The sequence below is a fragment of the Oryctolagus cuniculus genome, chromosome 2 (genome assembly GCF_964237555.1).
Source record: "Oryctolagus cuniculus chromosome 2, mOryCun1.1, whole genome shotgun sequence".
In the NCBI taxonomy this organism is placed as follows: domain Eukaryota; kingdom Metazoa; phylum Chordata; class Mammalia; order Lagomorpha; family Leporidae; genus Oryctolagus; species Oryctolagus cuniculus.
Genome location: NC_091433.1, coordinates 86,957,965 through 86,981,311, shown reverse-complemented (window position 1 = coordinate 86,981,311; position 23,347 = coordinate 86,957,965). Strand labels below are relative to the sequence as shown.

Here is a 23,347-nt window from a genome sequence, read left to right as displayed (position 1 = left end):
TGTTGGTTCACCGCCCCAAATGGCCACTACGGCTGGAACTATGTGGATCCAAAGCCAGGAGCCAGGTGCCTCCTCCTGGTCTCCCATGGGGTGCAGGGCCCAAGCACTTGGGCCATCTTCCACTGCCTTCCCGGGCCACAGCAGAGAGCTGGACTGGAAGAGGAGCAACCAGGACAGAAGCCGGTGCCCCAACCGGGACTAGAACCCTGTGTGCCGGCGCCGCAAGGCCAAGGATTAGCCTAGTGAGCCGTGGCGCCGGCCTCGATTCTTTCTTAATTGATTACATCTCTTCTCCTCTGCTCTTTGGAAAAAAACATTTGATGTTTCCCTTTCTCTTCCACCCCATACATGCAGGCTCTGCCTGTGGACTTTTATTTTCTTCTCTATACACTTTCTGTAGGTGGTCGAACGCACTCCCACACCCAGACCTCCCGTAGCCACACCCACAAGTCCATGTGAGAGAGTTCAGGTGCACATCTCTAGTTACCCGCTCCCCCACAGACTTCATGTGCTCTGTCATCTCCTGAGTTTCATGTCCCATCCACCAAGCCCCACCCCCACTCCCCCAACGTCCATCATTCTAACTCCTTTAGTTCTGCTAATGATATGTTCTCTTCCCTTTTCCCCAGACCGGGAACGTTGGTGGCCACGTTGAAGTTGCTCTGCACTGTGGTGCTTGCGGCCAATCGTCTATCTCCAGGATGTTGCTCATCTCCGTCTCCTCTTTTACACTTGCTGGGGCCACAAGTTGGGTCTCATTTTCTTGGGCTTTTATAGTATCTGCCTAAGTCACCTCTCTTTTGTCCTAAATGGCTACTATTGGGAGCTGATGTTGTGACAGTAGTTTGAAGCCACTGCTTGCAACACTGGCCCCTTCCAATCCATATCCCTGACAACGCACCTGGGAAGACAACGGATTATGGTCCAGGTACTTGAGACCCTGCCACCCACATGAGAAACCTGAATGGAGTTCTTGGCACCTGGCTTTGGCCTGGCCCAGCTCTCCATTTGGGGAGTGAGCCAGTCAGCAGATGGAAGATATCTCTCTCTCTCTGTCTGTCTTTGTCTCTGTCATTCTGTATTTCAATAAAAATTTAAGAAGACTTTTTGACATAAAAATTTTTAAAAAGATTTCTTTATTTATTTGAAAGTCAGAGTTACACAGAGAGAGAAGGAGAGGCAGAGAGAGAGAGAGAGAGAGAGAGAGAGAGGTCTTCCATCCTCTGGTTTTGGCTGCAATGGGCAGAGCTGCCCTGGTCCAAAGCCAGGAGCCAGGGGCTTCTTCCAGGTCTCCCACACAGGTGCAGCGGCCCAAGGACTTGGGCCATCTTCTACTGCTTTCCCAGGCCATACCAGAGAGCTTAATTGGAAGTGGAGCAGCTGGGACTCGAACTGGTGCCCCATATTGGATGCCGCCACTGCGGATGGTGGCTTTACCTGCTGCACCACAGCTCTGGCCCCGACATAAAAATGTTATATGCATATGAGGAATCTTCAAAAATGTTAACAGAAAACAGCCATAAGAAAGTAACCAGGCATGAGATTTTACCCTAAAATTAGCTTCTTTTAATTCCATTTTCCATGAACTAGCTAATACAGCCTCATGTTTATGGCATGGAGCTTGAGGGTTTGATAGATTGTGAAATCACCACAATCAAGATAATTAACATATCTGTCACACCTACATAGTTAGGAGTGTGTGTGTTTATGTGCATCTGTTGTGAGAAGATTTAAGACCTGTCCTCTTAGCACATACGAGGTCTCCGAAAGTGTGACTGACTGCAGTCATCATGCTGAAGAGTAGATCCCCAGAGTGTATTCGTCCTACAAGTGAATGTTTACGCCTCTTGACTAACACCACCTCATTTCTTCCTTGTTCCAGCTCCTGGCAGCCACCTCCCTACTCTGTGCGCCTGTGAATTTGACTTTTTTAGATTGCACACCTAAGTGAGATCACATGGTATTTCTCCTATGTCTTGTTTATTTCCCTTCGCGTAATGTCCTCCAGTTCCAGCCATGATTTCGGCAAATGGCAGGATTCCTTTCTTTTTAAATACTATTCCATCATGTACCACATTTGTTTATCCATTCACCTGTCAAAGGAGACTCAGACTGATTCTCTGTCTTGGTTGTTGAGTAATGCTGCAGTTAGGCATGGTCATATAGATATTTCTTTGCCATCTTGATTTCCATTGTTTTGAATATATACCCAGAAATGAGATTGCTGGATCATATGGTAGGGCTATTTTGAAGTTTTTTAGGAAATGCCATACTGTTTTCTGTCACAGTTATGCTAATTTATGTTCCCACCAACAGTTTCTTTTTCTCTACAGGAAACAAAGAAAACAATACCACTTATATTAGCAACAAAAAGAATAAAGCAACTAGGGATTAACTTAAGCAAAGTGGTGAAAAACTTGTACACTGAAAGTTGTAGAAATTCATGAAAGAAATTAGAAAAAACAATTAGATGGAGAGGTATCCCATATATGTGAAGAGGAAGACTCAATACGGTTAAAATTTCCATACCATCCAAAGTGATCTATAGATTTAATGTAATCCCTACCAAAATACCAATGACAGATATTTATAGAAATAGAAAAAAACAATCCTTGAAGTCTTATGGAATTTTAATGGGCCCTGAAGAACCAAATAATCTTGAGACCGAAGACCAAAGTTGGAGTTATCACTTTTCCAACTTCAAATTTTGTTGCAAAGATATGGTGTTCAAAAAGTATTGTCATAGCACAAAACAGACACATAGGTCAGTGGAACAGAATAGAGAACCCTAAAATAAACCAGGTGTTCATGGTCCACTGATATTTGACACAGTGGGGGAAATGATAGTCTCTGCAACAAATGGTGTGGGAGAAGTGGATAGCCACGTGTAACGGGATGACGCTAGACCACCATCTCACGCCACTCACAAAGATCAATTCAAAATGGCACTGAGGAGACCCTAGAAGAGCTGGAAGAAAACATAGGGTGAAACTTCTTAACACTGATCTGACACCAAAATCCCTGAAAACAGAAGCCAAAATAGACAAATGGGATGGCCTCATATTAAATGCTCCTGAACACAAAAGAAATAAAGAATGAAGAGGCAGCCTATGTAACTGGAGAAAATACCTGTACACCACATATAGGATAAGGGACTGATGTCCAAAATATTTAAGGAATTTCTCCAACTCAATTGCAGAATAAAAGCCATAACAAAACCCGAAAATAAAGACCCAAACTAATTCCAATTAAGAATGAGCAAAGGATTGTTTTAAGATCTTTTATTTATTTGAAAGGAGAGAGAGAGAGAGGAGAAAGAGAGAGAGAGGTCGTCCATCTGCTGGTTCACTCCCCAAATGGTTGCAAAGGCCAGGGCTGGATCAGGCTGAAACCAGGAGCCAGGAGTGTCTCTGGGTCTCCTGCATGGGTGGCAGGGGTCCAAGGAGTTGGGCCATCTTCCTCTGCTTTCCCAGGCACATTAGCAGGAAGCTGGATTGGAAGTGGAACAGCTGGGTCTTGAACCGGTGCCCATAAGGGATGCTGGTGTCACAGGGGGTGGCTTTACAAAGTATGCCACAACACTGGCCCCATGAGCAAAGGATTTTAGTGAACACGTCTTAAAAGAAAATATACAAGTGGCCGAGAAGTATATAAAAAATGCTCAACATGACTCATCACAGGGGAAGTGGAAATTAAAACTGCAATGACCTAGCTCCCCACACCTTTTAGGATGGGTGTTATCAAAAAGACAAAAGGTACTGAATGTTGTCTAAGTAATCTCTTCCCCTCAGGTTTTCTCTGTTGAAATATAGTTGACCTTTATACCATCAATTGTGCGTGCTGCTCTCTGAATTAGTGGAGTGTCCATGACTCCCTTCCTTCATTTGATAATTCAGTTGTCCATGCATTTCTCTAGTTTACTGAATTGCTGCTTTGTACAAGACCCTCTAACTAGGTAGGTAAAATAAGACATGATGTCACTCACAGCTCACTTCAGATTTGAGGCAGTGGGGCAGGTGTGCTCTGTTTCACATGCCTTCTGATGGCCAATTCTTCAGCCTGGTGGTGCCATCATCATCTGGGGCTCTGGAGAGCTCCCCGTAGCTCTGCATTGACTTCTCAGGAGAGGGAGCACAAGAAGGAATGCATGAGAAGGCTTGGAGGCCAGGTCTATGTCACATCTGCCACGTTCCACTGACACATTCATGGAGTTGGGAAATGCAGTCTAAGAAATGAACCAAAAGAAGATAAGTAGGGATGTGGGTGAGCGAGCATCCCCTGATACCGAGAGCACACAGGGTTTTTTGGGTTATCAAGTCAACTGTGGTCAACAAGGTACCCACTGTGCAGGATTTTAGAACAACCATTGAGCTTGACATTCAGGAAACTCCCAACTTTGTCTTAGGACGCCTTACTTGATTGACTGCTCAAGAAATTCCTGTGTGCCAGTCAATTGAGCTGTGCATTCCTAAAGCACACTTTGTAGCTTTATTTTTTACTCTTGCTGGGCCTTTGTTTATGAATTTCTCTGTGAGTTCTCTTTGCCATCATCATGTCACCTGGCAAAACCCTACCATTTGAGACCCATTGAAGTGTTCCCTGATATCTTCCGCCTTTGAAGGCGGCTGCAGCTCTATGGCACATCCTTCATTCTACCTCGTATTATAGCAAGGTCTGCTCCATTTGTCAGATGGTGTCCTCCTGAGGAAGTGAAGGCAGCCCTTTGTATTTCCTGAAACATGCAGCATGATGTCTTGAACAACAACACAGGAATCCAAGACAGGCTTTGTTTAACTCACCCATTGGTTCCTATAGCCATTTCTTGTCTCTCCGGTTGTTCCCTAAACTCAGCAAGCTTAAGCCTTTCCTAGCAACATGCCTTCCATGTGATGTGAGCTAGTGTTTATTGCTTTATTTATTGGCTTACTGATCAAGACAGACTATAATAAGGTCACAGTGGAAGACACCCGGGGTCTTGCTCTGAATCTACTGCTCAGTCTTTGTGGGACCTCAGACAAGTCACCGCACATCTGTAAGCTCCAGTTTGATCACCTACAAAATGAGGGTTGAACTAAATGACTTCCAAATTACTTTCTGGTTTTAAGAACTAGTCCAAAGCTTTGCTTACTTCTCTAGGAAAGCTCCTAGGACTCTGCATTGGAGGCAAATATGTTCAAAGAGAACCCAGTTTTCCAGCCTGGAGTGAGTAAGTTGGGTAAAGGGGGAAAAATACATTTGGCTAGGATGAAGAATTGGCTTACAATGGGGAGAGACAATAAAAGGGAGAGACATCCTGGGTCTTCTAGGGAGAGAGGCTGAAGCATGAGAAAGTCTGTAGACTTGTAGCTCTCAGTGTGGGATGGGCTGAGGGACTATTAGCCTGAGTGAGTTGGGTGTTTGAAATCACCATCGTCATTGTTGGTAGTTAGTGGGCCGGGGCTGAGGGCAGTAGACATTCTGCATGACTCTGGTCAACCCCATGCATTGGAGAATTCTCCTGCTTCACAAGCAATTTTCAAATGTCCCATTGGATGCATAGTTGGGTGAAAGAACTGTTTGGAATGATCTGAACCTTAATCTACATCACACATAAGTAGAAAACTGGTTTTTTTCACTGTTTTAACACTCAATGAATTTTCCAGTAAAGCATCAATTCTGCAAATTGAGAGAAAATAATACTCTATTTGGAACTTTCCCAAGAGTTGTTAATTGTATTGGAAAAGATATGACTAAGGGCAGTGCCATTGTGTTATCTGAATCACAGTAGAATCCATCAGCATCATCCTGCACTTGCAGCCAGGTCTTGCCTGGTGGCTGTGTGTAGTGCAGCTGGCACCCCTGCACCGCAAGTTGCCTGCCGGGGAGGCCATGCCTGTGTGTTTACATAAGGAAACCCTTTGTTGACTTTCTCCTTCACATTCTTAAAGTAGAGTGACATGATTTTGGGAAATGTGTGTACAGGTAAAGGACAGCATTTCTGAAGTTCACTCCAGGATAGCAAGGAATGGTTTGAAGCATTTCTAACCAGACACTAGGTGTGAGTGGGCTGAGGACCCCTTGCTGTGAACATGCTGGTATTCATGAGGTGCATGCCATAGGAGATCCCACGGATGGGATTCACTGTATTTGCATTCTTTGGGGGGCAAAATGTGTCTTTGATTCTTTTTTTTAAAGATGTATTTATTTATTTGAAAGGGTTATAGAGGAGGGGGGAGAGAGAAAGAGAGAGAAAGAGAGGGAGAAAGAGAGAAAGAGAGAGAGAGGGAGAGAGAGAGAGATTGAGAGAGAGAATCTTCTATCCACTGGTTCACTCTCCAGATGGCTTTACCTGCTATGCCACAACACCAACCCCTTGATTCTCTTCTATGGACTTGCTAGTGTTGAGCATATATGAAGTTTCGTGGTTTCTAATACACCCACCTCTAGTAAAAGCCCCAAATTCCATCCTAGTATTATTTAATAAATTATATTATGTTTTATGGTTCACTGAACATTTTCTTTTAAAATTTTTATTTTGTCCTCACAACCATCCCTGAGGTAGGTACTGGTCATTGTTATTATCTTCACTATTTCCCGAGGACATTGATATAAATAGAAATTAAAGTGACTTACTGTAGGTCACCTCTCCAGGGTGTGGTGGCACTGGAGCTTCTCACTCCATCATGCTTTCTTCCTGTGTTACTCAAGCTGGAAGGGTGGCAGTTTGCTGATACCGAAGATGCAGATAAATAAAATAAAATAAAATAAAACAAAACATGGATTCGAGCATTGATGCTCAACTCAATGGAGTTTTCCACGTTGAGGGCACAGTTTCAGTGAGCTGCTGAAGTTTGTGTGTTCCTCAGTGTGGTGATATGGGAAATGATGTGGAAACTTCGAGGTGGGGCTAATTATGAGGTCATTGGGCATGAAGGTGGGTGCTGCCCTTCGAATAAATGAATGTTAGTTCTTGTTATCTAAGAGCAAGACTAACTTTCCCTATTCTCTGGCTTCCTGTCTGGCTAGACCATCCCTCTCTTTCACAGGTACTTGTGATGTGGTACAGCCAGGACATCTGTCTACAGCTGGCACTTGCTGCTGGGACTCCCAGCTTCCAAAAAACATGAGCTAAATTAAACTCCTTTCTTTATAAATTACTCAACCACTTGTACTTTATGAACTAATGAACTAATACAGAGTTGGTATCTCATAGAGGTTCTGTGAGAATAAAATGAGGTAATAGAAGCAAATTGTTAATAATTGAGCTTGGCATATGTTTCTTCCCCAACACCATGTCTTCCAGAAAAGTGCCCTGGTTCTCCTCATGGATTCAGTGATGGCTGGGTGGCCTCGGTAGTCAGGGAGAGTGCGAGGCATCCTGTGTCCCAGTGCTATGGGAAAATGTTAAGGGCAAGTTTGTGAAGAGATCTTGCTCTGTCAGTGGTCAAGATGTGCCAAGAGATCAATGTCACCATTGTCTCCATGACAACTTTTTCCATGTGCTCTCTCTTGCACCACGTACTTAAAGCCATCACACACTCCCCATCTTCACGTCCATGAGCTCTGGAACTTGACTGTGTAGGGACATGTTTGGATCTGGTGCACAGCTTGGCCAACAGGAAGAGACCCTGGAAGTCTCAGAGGAGCCACCGATGCCTCACCACATGTCTCTGCACTTCTTCCTACCCTCATCTCCCAGCGGGGACCCAACCTGAATAAATAGGAAAGAAGAGAAACAGGAAAGCAGTAAAATGGCCCACTGGAAAGCAGACACGAGGCAAACCACAGACTCCGTGCTGTCTCTTATGCTCAGTGGAAGCTGAGACAATCGATGTCTGTGAGGACAGTCTCCCTTGGGATCCTGATATGCCTGCTGATTTTTTCACAGTGCATGGTCATGTAAAATCATGCACACACACACGGACACACATGCACATGCATGCACGCACTCATGTACACATGCGCGACCACACTTGCATGTACACTCTCACATGTATGTGCACACTCATATGCACACTCACGTGTGCACACATATGCACATACTCATGCACACATGCACAATGCAAATCACACATGCATGTATGTGCACAAGCACACACATGCACACTCACACACACACAACCTGACTTCCCTGGCCCCTGCCCTTTCCATCTAGACAAGTTGATCCTATGGAGTTTCTTCAAGGCCAGAATGCATCGGTTACATTTTAAACTGTGGGTAGAATTCTACTGTTGACTTTTTTTTTCTATGTTGTTCACCTCTTTGCTAAGCTTTCCTCCAATGCTATTGAATGGGGAGCTGTCTATCCAACCATACTCCTCAATGAAAAGCCACTGTAGAGAAGAAAACTCTGGGTGGGAGGCCAGGGTTATTTTTCTAGGTCTGCATCTTCCACCTTTGAAGACAAGTCACTCGTCTTAGCTTAGAACATGCCAGTGCAGGGCTGGATGACATCAAAGGAAAGAGAGCAAGACACCACACATCCTACTCTTAGGCCAAGAACATGCAGATACTGGGAGATGTGTGGCCTTCTCCCTGCTGCAGTAGACATGCTATCCGCATAAAGAAACACTCCCCAGTCTGAGACATAGATGGGCACGTGTCACAGTCAAGTGTCTTCTAAAAGGGAGCTGTATGAAATGTGAAAAGTCAACCTCTAATTACTCTGCAAGGATAATTGCAGGCTCTTCTATTCTAATTTAAAAAGAGGATTGCAAAACTGGGTACAGATAACAAAACACACACTCTGTGTGACATAATTTTATGGGTAATACTGTGCCTTCCAATCTTTTCCATTCAGAGAATGATTTTTTTCGGGATCAGAAAGAACTGAATCTCTTCACCTCCGTACCTAAACATGACAATTATTCTAACGTTCATTTGACACCGAGGTTTGTTGAAGATGCCCTATGGGGGCCTGGCATTGTAGCACAGTGAATTAAGCTGCAACTTAGAATGCTGTGGGCGTCACAGAGCAGCGGTTCGAGTTCAGCTGCTCTGCTTCAGATCCAGCTCCCTGCTTACGCATCTGGAAAAGCAGAGGAGGATGGCCCAAGCACTCGTGCCCCTGCCACCCACATGGAACACTTGCATGGGCTTCCTGACTCTTGGCTTCAGCCTGGCCCACTCCAAGCCATTGCAGTAACTTGGGGATGTGAACTAGCAAATGGAAGACTTCTGTCTCTGTCTCTCTCTCTCTCTCCCTTTTCCTCTCTCTTCCTCTCCATTCCTCTCTGTCACTCTGTTTTCAAATAAATTAAACAAATATTCACAAAAAGAAAGAAAATGACTTACAGGATAGCGTGTTCTATAACCTCAGAAGTATCTAGAAAGCTCCTGCTCCTACTGCCTGTGCTTTGTCACCAGAGAAAGAAGCTGGGATTATTTGACCTCTAAAAAGTTGACAATGTGGCCATGATACAGGCCCCATCTCCTCACAGTGGGTGAATGACTACACCTGCCTTCCCTGCCTGTGGACCAATGAACTTCCATTGCCCCACTGTAGACACACGACACTGTCCATCACAGAGGCACCTGCATGGGAGACCCGGATGAAGCTCCTGGCTTTGGCCTGGCCCAGTCTCAGCTTTTGTGACCATCTGGGGATTGAATTAGCAGAGAGAAGATCTCTTCCCCTCTCTGACTCTCCCTCTTTGCCTTTCAAGTCAAATAAATAAATCTTTGAAAAAAAATTACAAAAGCAAAAACAATGCCTGCACCAGCCAGGGCTGGACCAGACTGAAGCTGGAAGCCAGGAACTCAATCCAGATTGCTCACTCAGGAGCTGAGGGACTCAAGCACTTGAGCCGTCACCTGCTGCCTCCCATCATGGGTTAGCAAGATGCCGGCACTGGCAGCAGACCCAGGGCTCAGACCCGGGGACTCTGACACAGGCTGTGAGAGTCCCAAGCTCAGCCTCACTGCTACCCAAAGCACCAGCTCCCCTGGAACCTTTCCTGGACAGTAATGCATGTTTGGCTTGAGGTTTGTGGAGAGAGAAACAATATGTTTCAGAGCCTCCGCTAATGCACAGCATGTCCAACTGTGAGATGACAGGGCCTGCTTGGACAGATCCCAGGTGGGCTGAGTTAGCAGGTGTGAGAGATCTGCCAGGCCCCCACAGCACTCTTGGGTTGCCAGGTGTGTGCCAGAGGAGTCCAGAATTCAGAGAGAGAGAGAGAGAGAGAGAGAGAGAGAGAGAGAGAGAGATTTAAACACCTAGATGGATAGATTTGCTCTGTAGGGGTAGCTGAGTTTCTAATTCCTTCTCTGGTTTTGGGATATGTATTCCTTAGTAGCTTAGTTCAGTGTAATATCGATCTGCACAGCTTAACATTTTTTTTTTTAAAAAGTCTTTCTCACTTAAAATCCTCCCATTCCATCTCTACCAACCCGCAGAGTTTCTGAGCTTGGAATCCCATTGACCCACAGTTTCTTTGAACGCTTTGCTCTGGGACTGTGGTCAAAGGCAGACCTTCATGGCCTTGGCAAAGCAACCATTGACAAACCTCCTTTCTCTGTCTGAAGGCAGGCGTGGTGCCACAGATACACCGTCAGGGTAGCATTCTTGACGGTGTATCGTATTTAAAACAAGATGCACATTGGGCCAGCGCCGCGGCTCACTAGGCTAATCCTCTGCCTTGCGGCGCCGGCACACTGGGTTCTAGTCCTGGTCGGGGCGCCGGATTCTGTCCCGGTTGCCCCTCTTCCAGGCCAGCTCTCTGCTGTGGCCCGGGAGTGCAGTGGAGGATGGCCCAAGTACTTGAGCCCTGCACCCCATGGGAGACCAGGATAAGAACTGGCTCCTGCCATCGGATCAGCGCGGTGCACTCTCCATTGGAGGGTGAACCAACGGCAAAAAGGAAGACCTTTCTCTCTGTCTCTCTCTCTCTCTCTCTCACTGTCCACTCTGCCTGTCAAAAAAACAAACAAAAAACAAAAACAAAAACACTAGATGCACATTTGCAAGTCACCAACACAAATACCCGCAAAGCATCTGAGAACGCTATAAGCCACCAAGTACTGTTGCTCTCAGAAAAACCATCTTTGCTGTGAGTTAGGTGTCAGAAGGCAAGACTGTTGCAACCCAAGTGTCACAATCTCCTCCTCTCTGTCCCCCGCCTGTCCGTCCCCCAGAATATTAAATTACTTTTATATAATTGAAAATTATATTTATGAGCATTTAGTTCTTTGTGTACTGGTCTCCTATTATAAACAGCGTGAGCCAAAAGAATGTCTTCTCTTTATTTTTTTATGAGTGTTTTGAAATGGCCTGGCATATGGAATTTCTTTAACAAATATTTGTCAATGAACGAATGAGATTTGTGTATTCTGATCTTAGCCATAGCACCCTAGAAATATATCATCTTAGTCAAATTGCTTCATATTTATGAACTCCTAATTCCACATTAATAAAGGACTTCCAGCAGCTGACTTTTGAAGTTCATTTCAGTTTCAACATTGCAAAATGCTTTTTCTTAGTCTGAGATGTCTGAGGTTAGGTTTTGCTCAATTTTATTATTATACAAGGGAAGCAATAAAACTGGTTACAGGCTTGTCTCAAGAAATATTTAGAGTAAGTTAGGTCACTGACGTTTCTAAGGCCATTAAGAATTATAACATCTTTCTCCCTGGTGGGTGGTTCAAATAGCACTGTTAATTAACATATTAAGAGTTTTGTGCCTGGGGCTTAAATTGGGGAAGGGACATACAAATGCCGGCAGTGCTCTCCACCATTGTCAGCCACTTAAAAATGGGAAATGTGGTTAATGTGAGTATAAATGGTAATCTTTATAAATACATATTGGCTAAATTTTATCTCTTTTATTTTTACTTGCCTTTCTATAATCAAAAAAGAAGAGCTTGGGGCTGGCGCTGTGGCACAGTGGTTTAAGCCGTCGCCTGAGACCTGGAGTCCCATATGAGCGCTGGTTTGAGTCCCACTGCTCTGCTTCTGATCCAGCTCCCTGCTAATGGCCCGGGAAAGCAGCAGAAGACGGCCCGAGTACTCAGGAGACCCAGATGGAGTTCTTGGCTGCTGGCTTCGGTCTGACACAGCCCTGGCCATTGTGGCCATTTGGGAAATGAATCAACTGAAGGAGGATTTCTCTCTCTCTCTTTGTGTGCGTGTGTGTGTGCCTGTAACTTTGCCTTTCAAATAGCATGGATAACAAATCTTTAAAGAAAAGAAAGGCTTTTGAGCCAATTATAAGGAAGGAAGAGGTGAGATCAAAGTGCAGGAGGGTGGAGCAAAGGAGAGGGAGATTCCAGGCCCCGCAGGTGTTGCCTCCATCCCACTGCGGCCACCTCTGGAAAAGGATTTCTTTCCTTGCATAAACGTCTTGCTTGACAGTAACAGGTGGACCTTCCAGCAGACCCAAAATACCTTTCAAGAATCCTGAAGTCAAGTCGGGGTTTGATTTGTCCCTCTGCCTTTTGTACCGAGTTCCCGCTCTGGAACCCATCACTGGCCTCCACTTGCTCTCAACCTCTTGCGACTAATTGTCTACCCCTAATCATAAGGTCTAAAATGCAAAATGCTCCAGATTCTAAAAGTCTCTGAGCACTGACAATGATACTGCAAGTGGAAAATTCCACACTATGAAACTTTGTGGATGTAGAAAATTATTCATGCACACAATTATGAAAAATATTGCATAAAAGGACTTTATGATTGAATAAGGACCAAGCATAAAAGATGTATTTGTAATGCAAATGAAGTTCATATCTATAGTTGGGCCTCAACCCTAAGATATCTCATTGCCCATATGTGGAGATGTCAAGATCCTACAAAGTCCTGAATCTGAAACACTTCCTGTCCCAAGCATTTCCAGCGAGAGAGGTTCTTCCTGCAGCACTTCGCCTTGTGTGTGCTCATATGCTTCCTTCTTTAACATCAAGCATCACTGGCCAGGTGCTATTGTGTCTAATAGGCTGAGTGGTATTTGGAATGCAGTGGAGGCCACAACAACGTGGCACTCAATAACATAGAACAGGGAACTGTGTTTCAAGCCTTCTTCCCATAGGGAAGTTTTCAAAAAATGCCTTGGTCTTTGGCTGCCTATGATTGTCAGCAATTTTGTATACTTCCACCATTTCTCTGAAACTTTCCCCAATTTCCTTTTTAGTTCTCCATTTCAGGATCCCTATTCCCTTCTGAAGCATCAAAGAAAATATCACAGATGTTTTTGGTTTTGATTTTTTTGGAAAAATATTTAGTTAGTTAGTTGAAAGGTAGGGTGATAGAAAGAGGGAGAGGGAGTGAGGGAGACAGAGGGAGAAAGAGATCTTCCATCAGCTGGCTCAACAACCAAATGACTGCAATGGCTTGGGCTTGGCCAGGCTGAAGCCAGAAGCCTGGAATTCCGTTCAGGTCTCCCACAGGGGTGGAAGGAGCCCAAGTAGTTGGATTAGTTTTCTGCTGTCTTCCCAGGAGCATTAGCGAGGAGCTGGATTGGAAGAGGAGCAGCTGGGACTCGAACCAGCATTCCAATATGGGAAGCCGGTGTTGCAGGTGGCAGCTTAATCTGCTCTACCACAGAGCCTAGCCCTCATTTGGCTTTATAATTGGACTACCATTATTTTTGCGTAATCAGAACACTCTAGAGAGTCCCAGAGTTGTCTCTCAGCACCTCCACATGATGAGAAAATGCATCCTCTTGAGTATCATCTCAGCTTGATAAGGAGAAATTGGTAGGGCTTGAGTGCTGGGGCCTCTGCTTCTGAAATGTAACAACTGCTCCCAGTTCATTAGTCTAAGGACTGGCGGTTGCCAACTGCTGCCTTTAAGCACAATATCCCGCTATCCATCCTTTGTCCTTCCACTTTGTTCTTCCTCTCTTCGCATGTTGCCCCTTCTCTCCCTCTGCTGATTTCTCTCGTACCCTTTTCCTCCGCCCAACTTTAAGATCTCAATATGCACCTGACTCATGGGGTTAAGAGTCGCCCGATGTCTTCTCGCTAAACCCAGCCCAGCCCTGACCACTGCAGGCTGCAAGAAGCAAGCCTCCGGTCTCCAGAGGCATCTGAGCATCCCACGAGTCCCCATCGCTCTCCTCCTGTCTGAACTGTGCAGTAGCATTCGGGGAGTCTCTCAAAGGCTACTAGGAAGCTGCCCTAGAAATATTAAGGCATTAATCCTGCGTCTCAGGCGATGGGGACCATTATCGTTTGCTGTGGAACTGCTCTTCACTTCTGTCTTCTTTTAGAATCATTAAGTTGAAGATGCCTTAATGACCCAGAGAGACTGGATGTAGCATTTATAATAATTTCTAGAGAAAAGAAATGGGGAAGATCCATCTCTTAGGAAACCATCTTGGTACGCCAGGGACAGACTGTGAATCCGGGGAAGAAGACAGTCTGCTCTGTTTTCTTTTGTTTTTAAGTTTTAATGCAATGAAAGCCAGAGCATCATTTATACCTATTTTTAAAACAAAAGAAGACAAACACGCACCTTTAGGAGTTAGTCTACTCCCAATTCCAAATGCCATCCTTTTCTCCAGTCATGCACATATTTAGACTTTTTAGTCCTTTATTAACTCAAGGAAAATGAAGACCATTATGACAGCTAGCAGGCGTAATTTTAGACAAATACAACTTCTTATCAAATAAGCCTGCAGTACGTCGTTGATGAACAGGGCTCTTCAATATAACTTCCAACACTAATTTAATGAGAAGTATCAAATGAATTTTTTTTATTCTGATATCTCCCATGAGACAGATGATACTTTGCAGGCCTATTTTTAACAAATGAATTATTGACTTAAACTGGCACAATTAATCACAATATAATGGGATCAGGGGATGTTAGGGGCTCATTGATCACAGCTGACGATGAGTACCGACTCTTCCGAGAAATGAAACTCTTTAATCACCGCAAGATTAACAGTTACATGCTTTCAAATTTCAGTCACAGGCAAATGGCAGCAGAATGCCAAAGAGCCAGTGGTAGCGGACACAATCAAAGAGATGTATACGGAGTTGGTTGTGTGCGGATACAGCTCCACCTCTTGCCAGTCCTCCTCTGTGATGATGGGAACAGGAGGCCTTAGGAAGGTAGCGTGTGGCAATGGGCTGAGACCAGGGATGACAGGGCCACTCCTGCAAGCTAGACTCCACCTTTCCATCGAGACCCAGCAAGTTGTCCAACTTCTCTGAACTGCATCTTCTAGTGAGGAGTGAGGAACTTTTTCCTGCCACGGGGCCATGTGGATATTTATCCCATCACTCTTGGGCCATCCAACACTATCAACTTAAAAGCTAACCTGCTGTAGATGTATTAAATTTTGAGTCCTGCCTGTGGTTCCTTGGCAAGGCCAGACCAGATGATTTTGCGCTCCTTATATGGTCTGGGGACGGGACATTCTCCACTCCTGTTAGATAGATACTGTACAATCTGTCAACGTTCTCATGAAGATCGGATGACAGAACCTGTGTTCTCAGGTTTGGACAATTTGGAAACACAATCCTTTACAACTGGTGTAGGAAATGCTTGCTTTCCATCTCCAAGGCTTGTGCATGTTGAACACTTTTGACTAGTTGGAAAAAAATAACAGGATGTGAAAGCCAGGTAAGGAATCAAAAGGAGGAGTCCCTCCATTTCTATATCCCTCTCTCTTATTTTTTTTAAAAGGTATTTATTAATTTGAAAGCCAGAGTTACAGAGAGAAGGAGACACACACACATATACACACAGAGAGAAAGAGATGGATAGATAGATAGATAGATAGATAGATCAATCAGTCAATCGATCTTCCATCTGCTGGTTCACTCCCCAGGTGGCCACAAAGCCAGGGCTGGGCCAGGCAGAAGCCAGGAGCTTGGACTCCATGCTGGTCTCCCATATGGGTGGCAGGGCCCAAGCACTAGAGTCATCCTCCTCCACTTTTCTCAAGCCAGTAGCAGGGATCTGGACTGGGGAAGTGGAGCAGCCGGGACACGAGCCGACTCCCGTGTGGGCTGGCGGCATCTCAGGTGGTGGCTTTTCCTGCTACGCCACGGAGAACCGCCCCCTTTCTACCTCTTCACATCACCTGCTCTGCCTTGGCTTCGTTTCTTCCTGCCTGTGTGTGCGCTGCTCTGGGTCTCTGGCAGTTTCCCCCGGCACATCTCTTTAGGAAACTCCTTCTCGTTCTTCAGGCTCCAGCTGAAACACGTGCTCCTTTGCAATGTTTTCATTTGCCATTCTAGCAAAGCCAATTATTTCAGCTCCCACAGATTGTGACAGATTCCGCTCTGCTGAGATCACTGTTTTATATTGCACACACACACACACACACACCCCACAGCAGCTGCTTGGGGGAGCATTGCAATGTCCCCAAGTTCCCGTGGAATTCCTGCAAGACATTGACTGTTAAATTAATTTTTTGGTTTATATGTTTAAATAGCAGTAAATATCAGTTCTGACTGGAAATGGTGTTTGGCTTAAGGATCCTTCTGTAACCTCTCATTAAAATAATTCTCGCCATAATACTGACTAAGTTATAAAAGGAGAGTTAAAGAAAATGTGTACCGGGGTCGGAACTGTGGCGTAGCAGGTAAAGCCGCTGCCTGCAGGGCTGGCATCCAATATGGGCACCGGTTCGAGTCCTGGCTGCCCCACTTTTGGTCCAGCTCTCTGCTATGGCCTGGGAAAGCAGTAGAAGATGGCCCCAGTCCTTGGGCCTCTGCACCTGTGTGGGAGACCTGGAAGAAACTCCTTGCTCCTGGCTTCAGATTGGCACAGCTACAGCCGTTGCAGCCAACTGGGGAGTGAACCAGCAGATGGAAGACCTCTTTCTCTCTCTCTCTCTGACTTTCCTCTCTCTGTGTAACTTTGACTTTCAAATAAATGAATAAATCTTAAAAAAAAAGAGAAGAAAATGCATACTGCCACCAAAACTTGATACTGTCAGACAACATAGTGGAAACTAATTAATATAAACAGGGCTGCTAGTATACAGATATCTTAGAAATGAACATTGGTGTCCAGCTAAGGAATCATAACTAACTTGAAAGAGGAGAATATGAAATGGACAAAGGGAGAAAAAAGCAATAAACACCAGTAATCATGATGCACCCAAGAGGATAAGCTTTCATTTCCTGAATGTGAATATCTGCTTATCTGTCTGTCTCACTACACACATCTCTGTAGTTAACTATATGTGAGGATACTTGTACACAGAAATATATAGTTACATACATATGCACATGTAACATGTGTGCATACCTATGTGTATGTATGTATATATACATGTATGTATAAAACTATATATATCATAAGTATCTCCTTATGTAACTGTATAAATATAATTCTATAACTATGTAGATATATTTCTACATCTACATTGTTTCATATATACATACACACACATACAGTCATGCTTCTCTTAACAGTGGGATTCGCTCTGAGAAATGCATAATTGGGGAATTTTTATACATTTACAGCAGACTAAGATGGCTATGACAACCTTAGGTGATGTAGACTTATGGGACCATCTTCACATCTGTGGTCCATCAGGCACTGGGATTTGTCCACAGATGACTTAGGTCGTTTTATTTCTCTTTTTCCCTCTCCCACTTTTCCATTATCAAACCTAAACTATGATAATTCATCCCGCCCCACTTTTTACCTCCTTATGTCTTCTTAACTTTGTGGTTCACAAACATCAGCCCCAAACGGATGAAATGACAGGAGACTTCGCGTGCTCCCTCTGCAAAGAGGCATTGCTCCGCACTGTGCGTGGGCGGTGCTTGCATCGCAGGGTGTGGAGCAGGACTGCTTTAAAATCTAGTTCAAACCTTTATAGTATCTCTACTTGGAAGCTGTAGTTCAAAGATGTGCGTGTGGCTGCCACACTGAGAAGGGTGGGACTGCCACGGATGGCTTTATCATCAGCTTGGTCAACCTGTCACAGACTGCCCTCCGGAGGTAGACATGGCCGAAGAAGTACATGCTGAGACCTGGGCGGTAGAATGTCGTGGTGGGAGCTGTGGAAATGGACTCAGAGGGTTCCGAATTGCTTTAGGTTCCGAGAATTCTGTGTCCAACTCCTTTCCAACCGGTCTGTAGCTGGGCTAGGCACTTGCCTGTGGACGTGTGGACTTCTTTCATAGATTTCCCCTCTCCACGGCCTCAGTTCGAAGACTGGATGTGTGAGCCTTCCCAAGGCGGCCTGTTAGTGGCTTCTGAGCCCTCAATCCCCTTCCCAGAATGCACATCCCAGCCCCTCCCCCACTTGCATAAACGCTGGTGCTACCATAAATTCCTACCCATAACTCAGAGCGGTTCTGTTTGTCTAACTGAAAACGGATTGACGTAGATATTATTAGAACAAAGAGCAGAGTTTTAGACAATGAGGAGACATTGACAAAACCACAATGGGTAGGAAAGGACTAATACACATCACTACATCTTTTATAGATCAAACAAAATATGAAGCAGATATAGAAGTCCTGAGTAATATAATTAATAAGGCTGTATGTGTAAATATGTATATATTGATCTTTGTATTCTTCAGAGAATATCCTTTATTTTCATCAACAATAAAACATTTATGAAATATTGATCTACACGGTGTCCCAAAGAAAAACTTAAGAAAATAATTATAAGCAGAGACGTGGATCGATGGAGAAGCCTTGAGTATTTGTAACAGATGTCACAGATTACACTGTCACGCTGGGCTAGAAAAGATAAAAGGGCAGAAGTCAGCAGGCCTCAGTGAGTATTTACTGCTTACTGAGACCCAGGTACTTGGCTAAGTGCTGGGGGCTGATGGAGATAAGTGAGACACGGCCACACCCTCAGGGGCTTCCTGTCTATTGCTGGGGAATGAGGACGGCCTTCTGAGCCGATGACAGAGCAAGCCTGGTCGTCCCTTGGAATTGAACTTGAGCACGGCCTCTTTCAGATACAGTGCTTGGGTCCTGAAGATGTTGAGTTTCAGGGAGTAACTGAAATAAGGTTGTTTAGGTAGGAAAAATCAATAGTAAGAAACCCAAAAATATTGGAATTGTGTCCCGTTGAAAGCGGGAACCACTGGCGGTTTTGGATGTTTTAGGAAGATTAACTTCAATAGCGTGTGGGGAAGTTTGGGGTAGAGGAGCAGGGTTTGGAATAAATCGGAAGGTGAAGATTCCACTACAGAGGAGTTTAATTTACGTTCTTCACAGTGAACGTAGAAAAGACAGATTGAACTGTGAGTACATTTCACAAGCCTGGGACTGCTTTGAGATAGGAAAGAAGGAGTCAAAAGTTACCAACGCCAATTTAAAACTTGATGACAGATAGAATGGTGTTGACATTGACAGAATTAAGTTATACGGTGTTTTCCAGTCACTGAAGTGCATTTTTTTTGACAGAGTTAGACAGTGAGAGAGAGAGAGAGAGAGAGAGAGAGAAAGAAAGGTCTTCCTTCTGTTGGTTCACCCCCCAAATGGCCACTATGGCCGGCGCACTGCGCTGATCCAAAGCCAGGAGCCAGGTGCTTCCTCCTGGTCTCCTATGGGGGTGCAGGGCCCAAGCACTTGGGCCATCCTCCACTGCACTCCCGGGCCATAGCAGAGAGCTGGACTGGAAGAGGAGCAGCCGGAACAGAATCGGCGCCCCACCCGGGACTAGAACCCAGAGTGCCGGCGCCACAGGCAGAGGATTAGCCAAGTGAGCCAGGGCGCCGGCCTGAAGTGCATTTTTAAACTGTCAAGAAAAAGCAATTTATACATGTGCATGGGACCTCTTGCATTTAGAGTACTTACAAATTACCTACAGGTAGTAACGGTGTTTGTTCTGCTTTGGAAACTGGGGAAAAGGTGCAAAACACCCTCTAGAAGCTTAGAGAAAGTGTCACTGGATGAACTGTAGGTAGACATCTGGCATATGTGGTCAATAAAATAAATATTTTTTCATTTGTGAAATATTAGTTTGCCAGAGAGATAAGCTGAAGAGATCCAGGCCAATGTTCCCGATCCCATGAGACACCCCAGGTTCAGAGCAGTGGCTGGAGCTGGGACCCGCTGTGAGAGAGCCTGGGAAGATGACTTCACTTGTCCGTTTGTCCTTGGCACCATCAGGCTCCTGAGGCTGATGGCCATCAGTCCTGACACCAGCGACTTTTGGCTTCCTCACCACACATAAGGAGCGTTCATCAGTGGAAAGAGCAGCCCCTCTGTGGCTGCCTCCAGCCTGATGCTCCACGTCCCCACTGCCGGAGTCCCTGCCCTGGTAAAGTATGGCAGTGCGGATTTGGACCTCTCTCTTTTCTGGGGGGTGGAAGGCCTGGAAGGTTTTTTTTTATATATATAATTTGGTTGGGGGTTCACAAAATCTATGATAGAAACCATGTCAACACTTACACAGGCACTTCAAAAAAGTCTGTTGAAAAGTTGGGATATATGTTTAGTTTAGTGCAGAAAAAATGTGAAATGTTTGCATTTTTTTCATAATACACATTTTCCATGAACTTTCTGAAGACCCTTGCTATGCATGAATTTCATAATTTTGCCTTTTAATTCCATTTCTATGCACTTTTTGAAGTACCCTCCTAATATATTATTTTCAACTCTTAACAAACATGTAAAACTTGTTCTAAAAATGCACAAAATGGAGTGAAAAATACAAGCATGAAAATATTCTGTGGTTTAACAAGAAGCTGTTCTGTAGAACCAGAGCAGGAATCTTTGTATAAAATCCAAATTGCTGCCATAAATTGGGAATTTGCTGATCATTTCTAATGCCTACTCTCTACAGTACTGAAGTAGATATTGCATTTGTGAAATTTTAAATATCCTATAGAGGTAACAATGTGAAATCATGAAAGATAAAATGCAAGTGTAGAATTTAATACCTTAGTACAGCAATGGACCCAAATGGGTACTGCTGATACATTGAGTCAGTGAATATGGGGGCAAATCCAGGATGTTCTCCCACAACTCAGAGGGGAAAAAGCAGCTACATGGAAGTAGGGAGAGAAATGTGAAAACATGTGCTCTAGGACATGCAGAATTAGTCCAGTAGAGATATCCCAAGAGAGTAAAGCAGATGGAGCATGCTAGAAATTGTTTTTTAAAGATTTATTTATTTATTTGAAAGTCAGAGTTACACAGAGAGTGAATGAGAGGCAGAGAGTGAGAGAGAGAGAGAGAGAGAGAGAGAAAGAGAGAGAGAGAGGTCTTCCATCTACTGGTTCACTCCCTAATTGGCCGCAACGGCCGAAGCTGTGCCAATCCGAGCCAGGAGTCAGGAGCTTCTTCCAGTTCTCCCATGCGGGTGCAGGGGCCAAAGTCCTTGGGCCATCATCTATTGCTTTCCCAGGCCATGGCAGAGAGCTGGATCGGAAGAAGAGTAGCTGGGACTCGAACCAGCGCACGTATGAGATGCCAACACAGCGGGTGGCAGCTTTACCGGCTATGCCACAGTGCTGGCCCCATAGGAATTTCTAAGAGTTCACAGAGTTCTGAGCCTGAAGAGGGAAAATAACACCTGGATATTCTTGATGAAACCTGGTGCTTAAGAATGACTCTCTGATTCTGAGTTTGGCTCTGTCTCCCTACCAGAATCCAGATACCCCATGTTTCTCCTTAACAATACCAACATTTTAAATGTGTAAATGGGCACCATATGCTGGGCTTTCAATCAGCTGGTACACTGACTGCAATTTCAATCAGAATTCTAAAACTAGAATTGTTTTTAACTTGACAAAGTAATAAGGAAGTTCATCTTGAAGGTTTCTGAAACATATGGAAAGGAATATTATGGAGACTTGTATTTCTAGATTTTAAAAGATTTTATAGGGGCTGGGGTTATGGTGTAACGGGTAAAGCTGCCTCCTGCAGTACTGGCATTCCCATATGAGCACTGGTTCAAGTACTGGCTGCTCCACTTCTGATCCAGCTCCCTGATAATGTGCCTGGGAAAGCAGTGGAAGATGGTCCAATGCAACCACATGGAGACCCAAAAGAAACTCTTGGATTCGGATCAGCCCAACTCCAGCTGTTGCGGCCATTTGGGAAATGAACCAGCAGATGGAATCTCTCTCTCTCTCTCGCTCTTGCTCTTTCTGCCTCTGTGTAACTCTGCCTTTCAAATAAATAATAAATTCAAAAAATTATAAAGCTGCTATAGTTCAGCATGTATGATAATGGAATAACATAAAAGGACTTAGGGATCAACCACAGTGTATACTTAATCAAATGATAATGGTAATATTTTAAGTCAATGAGGAGAGATAGCTGTTGAATATAGTGCTAGATCAATTGACCAGCTATTGGAGAAAACAATTAGATAGCTGCCTCACATCTTTTGCCAAAGTAAATTCTAGATGGATGAAAAAGATAAACTTAAAAAATGAAATAATTGGGGTCAGAGTTGTGGCACAGCAGGTTAAGTCACTACTTGCAACACCAGCATCCCGTATCAGAGTATGGTCAGAGGTCTAGCTGTTCTACTTCTGATCCAGCTTCCTGTTAATGTGCCTGGGAAAGCAGTGGAAGATGGCCCAGGTACCCGGGCCCCTGACACCCATGTGAGAGACCCAGATGGAGTTCCTGGCTCCTAGCTTCCGCATGGCCCATACTTGGCTATTGTGGTCATTTGGAGACTGAACCAGCAGATCAAAGATCTCTCTTTCTTTCTGTCTCTCCCTCTCTTTCTATAACTCTGCCTTATAAACAAAACAAACAACAAGCAAATAAACAAACAGGCTGTAAGAGAAGATGGTGGTTTCCACAGGAGTTAAAGTTCCCAGTAATTTTCCCTTGTTGGAAGAACTTGAAGAAGACAAAAAGGGGTAGGCGATGGTGTGAGTAGCTGGGACCTTGGAAACTCTGAAGATATGAAACTCACAAGGTGGAGTGAGTGTGGTGACGTGATTACTGGGCCAAGGACAAATTATGAGAACAAGATATATAGCCTGAAAATAGAATGTGAACCTCAGTACCCAGAAACTCCTCCATCAGTTAGATTTGTAACAAAAATTCATATGCGTGAGATAAACATTCCAGTGGAATGGTGGATGTACAGAGCATACCAGTTTTGACAAAATGGCAAAGTTCATATAGCATTAAAGTTGTACTTGAATAAGTCTAACGATGTCCAAAGAAAATACAAAGCTTACACAGCCACCAGAAAGACAAGCACACAACAATTAACTTTAGTGGATCTCAAACTTAAGTCAACAGCCTTCTACTCATATTATTGTTTTGATGGACTACAACAGGGTGAATGCTCACACACTCAGTGAAGAATTCCAGCTGGTAAACGTGCCCCGGACATCCGTGAGGATACATTTAATACATGTACACCTGTTATGTTTTCAGATCACAGGAGGAAAAATGCAGCATGATTTTTCTTCCTTTTGTCAAGGCACTGTCATTTAGCCATAAACCTGGAGTGCTC

General features: G+C 44.4%; 1 pseudogene; it reads left to right on the top strand.

The window, feature by feature from the left end:
• Positions 1 to 22,665: 22,665 nt before the first annotated feature.
• LOC100339547 (ubiquitin-conjugating enzyme E2 variant 2 pseudogene) lies at positions 22,666 to 23,100 on the top strand (annotated as a pseudogene).
• The last annotated feature ends 247 nt before the right edge of the window (positions 23,101 to 23,347 follow it).